The sequence below is a fragment of the Nannospalax galili genome, unplaced genomic scaffold, assembly GCF_000622305.1.
Source record: "Nannospalax galili isolate Female #2095 unplaced genomic scaffold, S.galili_v1.0 scaffold417, whole genome shotgun sequence".
NCBI classification, from domain to species: domain Eukaryota; kingdom Metazoa; phylum Chordata; class Mammalia; order Rodentia; family Spalacidae; genus Nannospalax; species Nannospalax galili.
Genome location: NW_008340785.1, coordinates 2051724 through 2062672, shown reverse-complemented (window position 1 = coordinate 2062672; position 10949 = coordinate 2051724).

Here is a 10949-nt window from a genome sequence, read left to right as displayed (position 1 = left end):
TTTCCCAGAAGGCTTGCCAGATAGTAGAGTGAGAAACAGAATGAGGGAGTGGAGAACATGACATGGCATTCAATACAGTACCTCAACTTTCTTTAAAGGAGAAGTGAGGGAGGGTGCTGACAACCAAGATGCAGGAGAGCAAGTGGACCAGTGAGACAGAATGTGTTTGAGAGTCAAAAATTACTGCTCTGCAGAGCCCTCATGCCAAAGAGAGGCTACAGGGGATGGCAGCGAAAAAGGACAAGGAAAATCAAGGAGACGAGCTCTCAGGTACTCAGCTACCTCAACATGGGTGATGCCTTAACAGCTTTAACCCCTGACACAGATGTCCAGAGACCCCTAAATCTCAAGATGACAGTGGGAAAAAGCCATACATCAACCAGCTGAGGGTACGTGTGGTTGTGAGTAGCACAAGATGGGTTTGAGTGGCCAGCATCTTACTTTCTCCACCAAATTCAAACATCCTCTAAGAGGAAATTAATATAACTGAAGACATTATGATTGGATGATACATGCTGGTCAGATTACAAACTCTCACTGCATTGGAATGTTATTACTAGCATTGTGTGTGTATGTGTATATGTGGTATGTGTGTGTTTATGTGTATACCTGTGTATGTGTGTGTGTGTGTGTGTGTGTGTTCATGTACACATTCAGGTGAAGGTTGGTATTGGGTGCCCTTCTAAACCACTATCTACCTTATTTTTTGAGACTAGATCTTTCACTGCGCTTGGAGATTACTTATTTGGCTGGACTGCCAGGCCAGAAAGTCCCAGGGCTTCTCCTGTATCTACCTTCCCAGTGCTGGGATTATAAGCATGAGCTCCTGTGCCTGGAGTTTACATGGGTGCTGGAGGTTGAGTTCAGGTCCTCATTACTGACTGAGTCATCTTTGCAGTACCAGAATTTTATTACTTTTACCTAAGGGACATCTCTTATTGTTAGATGACAATTTTTTAAAGCCCATTGTTTTTCTCAATATACCTTTAAACATCTTTTAATTGTTTTCTATTTGGTCACATTGAGACATTTAAAAAAAAAGAATTTCATTTAAAAATTTTAATCTAAGCCCATAACTTGATTTTTAAAATATCAACAAATTGTAAACATGTATATAATAAGCATGTGAATAGACATTAATAAATAATTGAAAAAACAAATGTAAATATTTATTGTGGGGATGATTGGAGTTCCTAACTCTCTTGTATTGCTTAGAGGCAGATTATATTTTAATATAGTAACAATATTTTTGTTTCTTCCTTTTATTTTCTATATTTGCCAAGATATCTGTTATAATTTCCTCCAATGTTTAAATAAGCTGGCTCTCAGAACTTTATCCCATGGCCCCAGAGTTGTGTGTGTGTGTGTGTGTGTGTGTGTGTGTGTGTGTGTGTGTGTGTGTTGATAAGGTTGTGTTTTCATTCTTGTATATCTGAATTTCTACCATGAATATTTCCTGTCAAGAGAGCCCCCCTGTTCTCATGGCTCTTTCCTGAGCCAAAGGCAAGTTCTAATTGTATTTAAAGCCTATAATCAGAAGGGAATCTCTGAGCTCTCAAGTCATCATGGGTTCTTTCAGCTTGACCTTTAGAAGAGTTCCTTCAGGAGATGATGAGACACTGCACTGCCTTTTACTTTTGAGTAATTGTAAAGCTCCAAAAGGGAATCAGGATCTAGGAGATATAAGGCATACATTCCCTGCACATCTAAGTGCACAATTTTCTTGTCATCACAATACATCACCCTGTACACTGTGCTGCCAACCCCACATTTCCTGGTTTCTCTTCAGCCCTTTAGATTGACTATCAATAAGAAAAGGCAATAAGAATGCTCTCTTGAATTTCCATAGCTATACTCAAGCACCTCTTTAGGTCTGGCATTATGTTTGAAAACAAAAGGATGAATTCAAGTATTATGGTGCTTTGAATTCCAAGTATTCCTGTAAATTTGTCCCCATTGTGTGTTTAGTGTGGTTTTCCTTCTGTGTGTCCTTCATGTGCCTGAGCCACCTTTCTTCTTCTTCCATCTTCTTTTGTTATATTTTATTTTATTTCCGAGCCTGAATTCTCAACCTTGCAAAGAGGAAGTGGCCTTGTATGTATTTTGTTTTTTTCTCTCCGGAGAGTGGTCACAACATGCATTTTCACTGTGCTCTACTTTGGCACTAAGTTCTGATGGCAGATGCATTGTGTTCTAATTTCATCCTATCCAGTTGCTATCTGTTTTACCTCTAGCAGGAAAAGCAAAATAAATGCTTTTGCAAGTAATTTTGGTTCTATTTTTTTAGAGTTAGATTACCCTTTGCTATGAAATTGTAGGAGTTAATATTTTGCTTATATGCAGATTAAGTTCATAATATATACTTTAGTGCATGCATGCGTGCTCATGTGTGTGTGTGTGTGTGTGTGTGTGTGTGTGTGTGTGTGTCTGTGAAATCAACACTAACGACCTGTGGTATAAGCTACAAATCCTTGTCCAAAAAGTAATCTTGTAAGGTAGTTGGAGGAAGGATTTCTTAAAAACTCATAATATACCAATAAGAGCATTGTAAAAGAGTCATGATACAGGGGATACCTCACATGTTCCAAAGATATTGTGTAAGGTTAGCACTGCCCTCATAATTACGTAACACATGAACTTAGACTTATGCAATTTTGATCTTATAAAAACTGTGATGATTACAAATTCCACATGGCCTATGAGAGGAGAACAGCTACCCCTGCCTCTACCTGTCTGGTACTCCAGCTGCAGAGTACCAGACGGGCAGAGGCAGAGATGCGACCAGTGAATGCAGGTGGAGCTTCTCCAAGAAAGGATTGACTAGCATATCTTGGATGGAGCTAACATAAGCCTGGGGACTGGTCCAAATCAAGTTCATCTTGCTCATTCCATTGCAAGTGAAGTGGAAGGAGCATGCACTTCTGCATTAAAGGTAATAGTTTGCGTCATGGCCCTCCTCCATTATTTGCCCTGTTTCTTCAGCTGTAAAGCTGGAGGGTAATTACTCAGTAGTATAATACCACAGAGTAGAGTTCCTGAAAAGTTGCAGGTATGCACATGATGCTTCCTAACTAGTACTGATTATGGATGCTGTAGCCCAGGTGAAGAAACTGAATCCTGTATATTTATAGTTTATCCTTCAAGCAAAACGTTACGTTTTTGTGCTTTAATATTTTTGTTTTTAATATGTGGATGTTTTGTTGTTAGTGTCCTCTGTCTCTCTGTGTCTTTCTTCCCCTCCCTCCCTCTCCCTTCCTCTTTCTCTCTCTTTCTCTCTCTCTCCCTGTGTGCCACAGTGCCCATGTGGAAGCCAGGGAACAACTTTTGAGAGTCAGTTCTTACCTTCCACGTTGCTTAGTTAAGACAGAGAGGCTCTTTTGTTCCTTCCGCTGTCCTGCACATTGCAGGCTAGCTGGCTGACAAACCTGTGCTTCTCTTCTCTCCTTCCCATCTCACTGTAGGAGTGCTGCGATTACATGCATGCTTCAGATTTGAATGCAGGTTTGGGGGGATCAGAACTTATGCTTCCAGATTCATTTAGCAAGTATTTTTTACCCAATGAGCCATCTCCCCTACTCTATTATAAATTTCTTGATAAATTTATGACAAAATGAAATTTTTCATAGATGAACCCAGGAGAAATAGAATTTTTGTCAGAAACAGAGTGAAGCAGTTTCAGAGGTCAGATGTATTGGGCGTTTGTCTGGCTAGAAAATGAGGAATGTAGAGGCTAACAGGTGAGAGTAGCACAATGAAATGGGCTGTGATCTCCGCTCCAACTCCATAGGTGATATTTTGCCTTTAGTCTTCTATTATTCACTCATAACAGTGAGTGGTTAGGGAAGTGAAAATGTAAGAAGTTGGTCTTGCTCTTGGAGTGCTTTTAAGAAGTTCCGCTTGCCCAATGTGTTGAAGAGTCGATATGCTCAAGCTAACTGTTAGGTCAAGTGGAAAGGAATGAAGATATGGGGGATGGTGTGGCGAGCATGATGGGGTAAGAAGGGAAGCTAGCAAAGGAAGTCCAAAGCTATAATTCTTCAATCTGGGTGCACAGTACAGCACTTACAATCTTCGAAAAAAATATTAAGGCTAAGACCCAAATTCAGAGATTCTTATGTAACAGATCTTGGTAAGGCTTTGCTATTGCTATTTTTCAAAAGTTCCCTGAGTGCCTGAGTGACTCTAAAACAGAGCTAAGGCTGAGACTAATGGCCATTAGTCTGAATTGTGGTAGAGGTCTCAGGTAAAGCCTTTTCATATATGATGTAAGGCCAAGATTCTAGCAAGTCTTTAACACACACACACACACACACATGCATACACACACCCACACTCAAAGTAAAAATGTTTCTGTTTTAAATCTTTGTAGAATGATGTGTGAGTGGGCAGGCTATAAATTAGATGTTATTGTTCTTTCTGAAGACACAAGGAAATAGGTAGTGTATTTTTGATCCAACTGGCTTATTGAAGTTTTGGAGTTGGGAAAGAGTACGTTGTCATTACAGCTTACAAACGTAGTGATTATTTCAATATCCATGATGAATAGAAAATTGACAGGAAGATACAATAAATAATGAGATAAAGTGATTTGAGACTCAGCCCTCGCAGATTTGAGGTATGAAGGGAAAAGGAATCTAGTATAGTGTCATGTTTGGGAAACCTTGAAAAAAAAAGTGCAGAAACAACTTCCAGGCAGCTGGAGAAGTGGGTGAACTCTATCAGAGTGCCAGTTATAAGCCAGGAAAAGCAGATAGTTAACCAGAAACCAAGTGGGACTACCATGATGGAAGGAAGACAAACTGGACCACTAAACTGGATATGCAATAGGAAGTAAGAAATATTAATAAGTGCTCAGAAACATGTCAATAACAGCAAATAATGCTATGGAAGGCATTACTATCTGGATGTAAGTAGATTGTGAAATCTACTGTCAGTTCTGAGATATCAGACCCTTATGAATCTGCAGGGTGAATAGCTGAAATCACTTCAAGAGGGATATTGAATATGGAATTTGAAAGTATTGTAGATTCCAGTGAATCAGCAGTCATGATAATGTGTTCCAAATGCAGCCCTAAAACATGAAAGCTTTTCAAATTTAGAGTTAAGGAACAATAGATAAAAAAGCACCAATTTCTGAAAACAAATGGAATTTGATATTTGTAGTCCAGGAGACAGAAATGTTTAGGGCACTGTGGTAAAATGGTTCATCTATATCTTCTTCTTTTCCCAGACTGAAGAATGAAAACTAACCATGCACTACATCATGCTGCTTTCCTAAGATCGTCACAGTCTATAATCAAAGTCTTAAGTACTTAAGTCCTAAGTGCAAAGATAAGCAGGAACTCAATAATCAACATTCGATGCTCACAGTGCACACAAATGGTCTCAAAATAAAAAAAAATTATGAGAAAAATTGCAACAAAGACAATGGTTTATGTAAGTGTGAATAATTTCAGATGAATTTGGAGATTCAGCACTCATAAAGTTCTTGGAAATTAAAGCTGAAAATTGGACATTTAAAACTCAAAAGATAGAATGAAAAAAGATTAAAGATGAATTGAAGGATGACAAAAGGATTTTCACACAATGAAATGCAAAAGTACAAAAGACAATTTTAGGAAGAGTAAAATTAGAATGGAAAGAATGAGATATTCAGATATCTACTAGTAGAGTGACCAAAGACAAAGAAAAGAAATCATTAATGGAATAAGATCATTCCTATACTGGTTAGCTTCTATTGTCAACATGACAGAAGCTAGAGTGACTTGGGAAGAGGAAACTTCAATTAAAGAATTGTCTCCATCAATCATCTCCATCCTATAGGCTTGTCTGTGAGACATTTTCTTGATTGCTAATTGATGGAGGAGGGCCCAATCCACTGTGGGTGGGACCGTCGCCTGGATGGGCCTGGGCTATATAAACATGGTGGTTGAGCATGAAGCAGAGATTGCAGTCAGTACATACCCTTCCTCTGTAGTTTCTGCCTGAGTTCCTGCCTTGGATTTCCTCAATAATGAACTATCATCTATAAGCTGAAATATAACCTTTCTTCTCCAGTTTACTTTTGAACAGACTATTTTATGACAGGAACAGAAAAACAAAGAATAATTCCCCCAAGTTGACAAAAACCCATGTGTTCTGCTAAAGGAATTGCTGAGCCTGCAATAAAAATGATTGAAAGAAAACAGATTTTAACAAAATGTCAAAATATTAAAGATAGAAATAAAACCCAAAGATGTTTTGAGAGGGAAAACAGGTTTCCTGCAACAGGTTGCTGTGGTGGTACAGTGATGATTTATTTGTATGAAAGAGGAAATTGTAAACTAAATCCACGAACAAACGCACATGAAACTTTAACAACAAATAACGAAATGTCCAAATACAACCGATCAATATGAATATGTATCTTGTAAATACAAAACTCTATTAGGGGAGCTGTGGAGCTAGCTCAATTACTAAACTCATGACCCAAGTTCAGATCCCCAGGACCCACACAGAAAATCTGGTGTGGTGATAAATGGCTGGAATTCTAGCCCTGGGAGGTACAGACAGGAGCATAGCACCCTGTCTCAAAAGACAAATATGGAGCATAATAGAGGAAGAAATCCAAATTCAGCCTCTGGCCTTGAACTTGCATGGACGAGGTTCTTTTTAACAAAATGCTTAATGAAGTATCCTACCTACTTTGAAAATTTATATTATCAACTTTTTATTATTTTGCTTGCATTCTTTTATTTTATGAGAATGTGTGTTTTGCCTATATCTATTTAAATACACCAATGCCCATGGAGGCCTGAAGAGGGTGTCAGATCCCCTGGAACTGCAGTTACAGATGGTTGTTAGTCACCATATGGGTGCTGGAAACCAAACAATGGTCCTCTTCAAGAGCAGCCGGTGCTCTTAACAGCTGAGTTATCTCTCTAACCCCGATTATGCTTGCATTCTTAATAACTGCTAAGTGTGAAGGCTTCATTGGCTGCTTCTGTTGCAAACATCTTGTCCTTCCCTCATATTTCCCTTTTCACTATCTTACTGTTACTGTTTGATGAATAAGAGTCCCTAACATTTTTCTTCTGATTTTATTTAGTTATATTTGCAGTGCTGGAGATCAAACCGAGGGCCTGACGCTTGCTAGGCAAGTGCCCTACCACTGAGGTACATCCATTATATTGCTCTTTTTTCCTTTATAATTAGTATTTTTCATGCCCTGCTTAAGAAATATTGATCTATTGATGCCCGAGATATATATATTCTCCAACTTTAGAGTTTGGAAATGTCACTATATCACCCATCATGTACATCTGCAGCCCACCCAGAATTAGCTTTTGCAAACAGTATAAAGAAGAGTTAAGTTGCTTTTGGGTCCATAATGGCTGGAAAGCCACTTAACATCATTGATAGAATGATGAGCCTTACATACCACAGGCAGTTGACTTGGCTGTAATGAAGGATTCTCCTATGCTGGAAAAGCTCTGGGACTGAGAGCTTTCTGTTTGATTTCATTGGTCTCGTTATTGTTCTTCCAATACTGAAATTCCAAATGACTGCAGCTTTAAGCAACCTCAACAACCTGTACAATAAATTCTCTCACTCTTTTTTTTCCACTGTAAGATTATCATGGATTTTTTTTGTTTGCATTTCTATATACACTTTAGAATAAATTTGTAATTCCCTTTTATACATCTCTTGATATTTTGTTTAAAATTTGATTAAATGTTTTTGGGGAGATGAAATACTTACAATATTGAGTTGTTTAATCATTGAATATGTATACTGCTATTCTAGATTTTGAATTTTTGTTGTATTTAACAATTTTTTTGTAAATTTAATACAACAATTCTTAATTAAATTTAGATCCCTTCCCTCATCCATGTTGTCCCCTCCTCCCCCACTGGACCTCATGCAGCCTACCATACATGTTAAGTCCTATCCAGTCAAGCATTTGTACTCAGATGTCTTTTGATGCAAATCTATTCACTGGAGTCTAGTGAATAGACTATCTATCTAGAAGTCGTAAGTAAAGTCTACTCTCTCATACCTGGTAATAATCAGCCTCCAGTAATTCCCAGACTAGGGCCAACCCACTGCCCATTTCTCTCACTCCACTCTAGGCCTTTGATTGAGTTGGCAAGGTTTTGTGCTCGATGCCACCATTCCCGAAAGTTCACATGTGCAAACTTCCAGTGGCCTGAAAGCCTCTGCTTCCCTTGTTCATGGACTAAACCTGGCTCTCACAATCTTTCCATCCCCTATTCTGCAATGGTCCATGAGCGGTGGGTGAGTGAGTTTTAATATAGGAGTCCTCTCCAGGGATGCACACTCTGTAGGACCTTATTCTCTAAAGTTTGGCCAGCTATAGCCTTCTGTGTGCATCACATCTGTAGTGTAAGGAAGTGTCACTGGTGAGAGTTAAGGAATGCACTAGTTTTTTCTCCAATCCATGTTCTGCTATTGTCCATGAGCCTTAGGTGAAGAGGTTTCATGTCAATCTATCATCTAGGACTGGGCATCTCTCAGACATATATTCTCCGAGTGTGACCAGTTGTGGAACTCTGCAGTAGCCTCCATTCTGCAGACAGAAGCTTCTTTGATGAATGGTGTATGGTATACTTGTCTGTAAATATAAAAATCAATATGTAGCATATGGGAAGAAATTTCATTTGTTCAGAGATATGACAGATATAAGGTTAGTGCCAGGATCTATGACCTCTCCAACCTCTCCAACATACAAATACATATGTATTTGGCTGAGTTTACAACGCCACCCATGAGTTCTGTCCTATTGAGAGGGTTTTAAGTCCAATTAGTTAACTGTTGATCACCCCGCAGATAACAGTGCCACTATTGCACCAATAGAGGTAGTTTGCTGTGCTAGTCATCATGGTTATTATGCTTTAGGACTGAGTTGGACCATTGATTCATTTTCTCCCTTAGCAGCTTGCATAATATCCTCTAGAACTATAAGAACTAGTCTTCAGGGAGAAGGCTTCCAGGTCAGTTCCTGCTCCACTGCTCCAAGTCCTGTGTCCAAAGTATGTCCTGTCTTCAGCAGTAGGGTCTTATCTTCAATTTCTGGGAGATAACCAAGAGCTCTGGAAATAGCCTGTGTTATTTTGGGAGTCTCTTGGACTACTTTGACCAACCACTCAAAGGGAGGTCTCTCCTGTCTGGCACTGTGTTCCTTGCCATACCACCCCAGGTATACATATGCACTGATGTTCTGACACTGTGTGTACATTTCTCAGGGGGTTTAAGAGGCAACACATTTCCCTCTTACTTTCCTAGCCCCTCAAGATCCATTCATTTCTATTCTTTCCCCCATCCAACCTCCCTCCTTCCTCCCCATTGCAAGCACTCCCACTATCTCCCCCTCATAACACCCTACTCCCACTATCCCACCTTTCCTGAGTTCACTCCTCCCCTACCACCATAGTCCCCTGCATGTCCCTCCCTCCTCCCTTCCAAGCTGAATACTCCCATTTTGTATCATATATGCAGTAATTTTGTACATCTTTATAAAAACAAGCTAATTGGAGTTTAATGTTTTTGTTTATTTGTTTGAGATAGGATATCACTATGTAGACTTGGCTGACCTAGAACTCAGTATGCAGACCACGCTGACTTTCGACTCACAGAGGTCCACCTGCCTCTGCCTCTCAAGTGCTGGGATTAAAGGTGTTCTTCACCACACTCAGCAGGAGTTTAATGTTTTTATGCACTTTGTTGTCTTTTTTTTTACATTTTTATTGAATTTTTGTAAATTTCATACAACAGTTTTTAATCATATTTAAACCTCTCCCCATCAATCTTTTTAAAAAATTTAATTTTCTGTTACTTGCTGTGTGTATAAGGAAAATATAAATGTTTCATATGTAGTTATAAAATGCGTATTTTGGAGTTGGGCTCAAAGTTCAATATATCCACTCTTTTTGGGACAGGGTTTCACTTTGTATCCCAGGCTGGCCTTGAGCTTATGGGACTCTTCCTAACTTAGCCTTCCTGATGTTGACATTACAAGTATGAGCCATTATAGAGGCTACATTCAAATATTAATTTTTTAAATTTAACTTTTAAAAAACTTTATTGAGAATTTCATACATGCACATAAGTTATTTTGATCAAATCCATGCCCACTCCCTCCTCTCCAACATCTCCCATATCGCCTCATCAAATATTAATGATTTTAAAACCAATGCTGGCCGTATATATGCTAATTCATGTTAAGATGACATTAAAGAAATAGCTTTTATAGAAATTTATTTATATATCTTAAAACATGTTTATTTACTCATTGTTTTGTTTTGCAATGACATCTATTTTTGTCTCTTGTCTCAGAGCCCATGTTTACACTCTGACCCTGCATGGATTTAGAGCCAGCTCCTGTTTGCCATGTGCATAGGGTTCTAGGAAACCAACAGTCAGTTGTAAAGCCTGTTCACATTCTCAGGTTCTTCTTAATTTGTTGTACTTTTGGGCTGTTGTTCATCTCATTTTGATCTTAGTCAAGTACTGTCATTAGTCCTTTGTATCGTATAGAACAACTCTTTATTTGAAGCACAAACAAGGATGCATCCACTCAGATCTGCCATACTGCCAGCAATGTTCTGCACCTATATATTCAGCAACAGTAACTCCTATCTCTTTTTAAAAGTAAAGATAGCATGATTTCCTCAGGAATGAAAGAAAAAATGTCAAGATTGCAATCTATTTAGTCTTATCTATTCCAGTTTCACTAAACCACAATCTGTTAGCAACAATTTTAATTTTATTTAATTAGAGAGATGACTTTTTCAGAAGCACTGTATGCATGTAATATAAATAAACTCAGAAAAGAGAGGAGCAAGCATATTAACTGGTGACAGTTTATATAATAAGACTGAAATTTGGTTATATTATTTTCTTTGAATGCAGTTGAAATGTAAATTATTATGAGATGAGAAATAATTCAA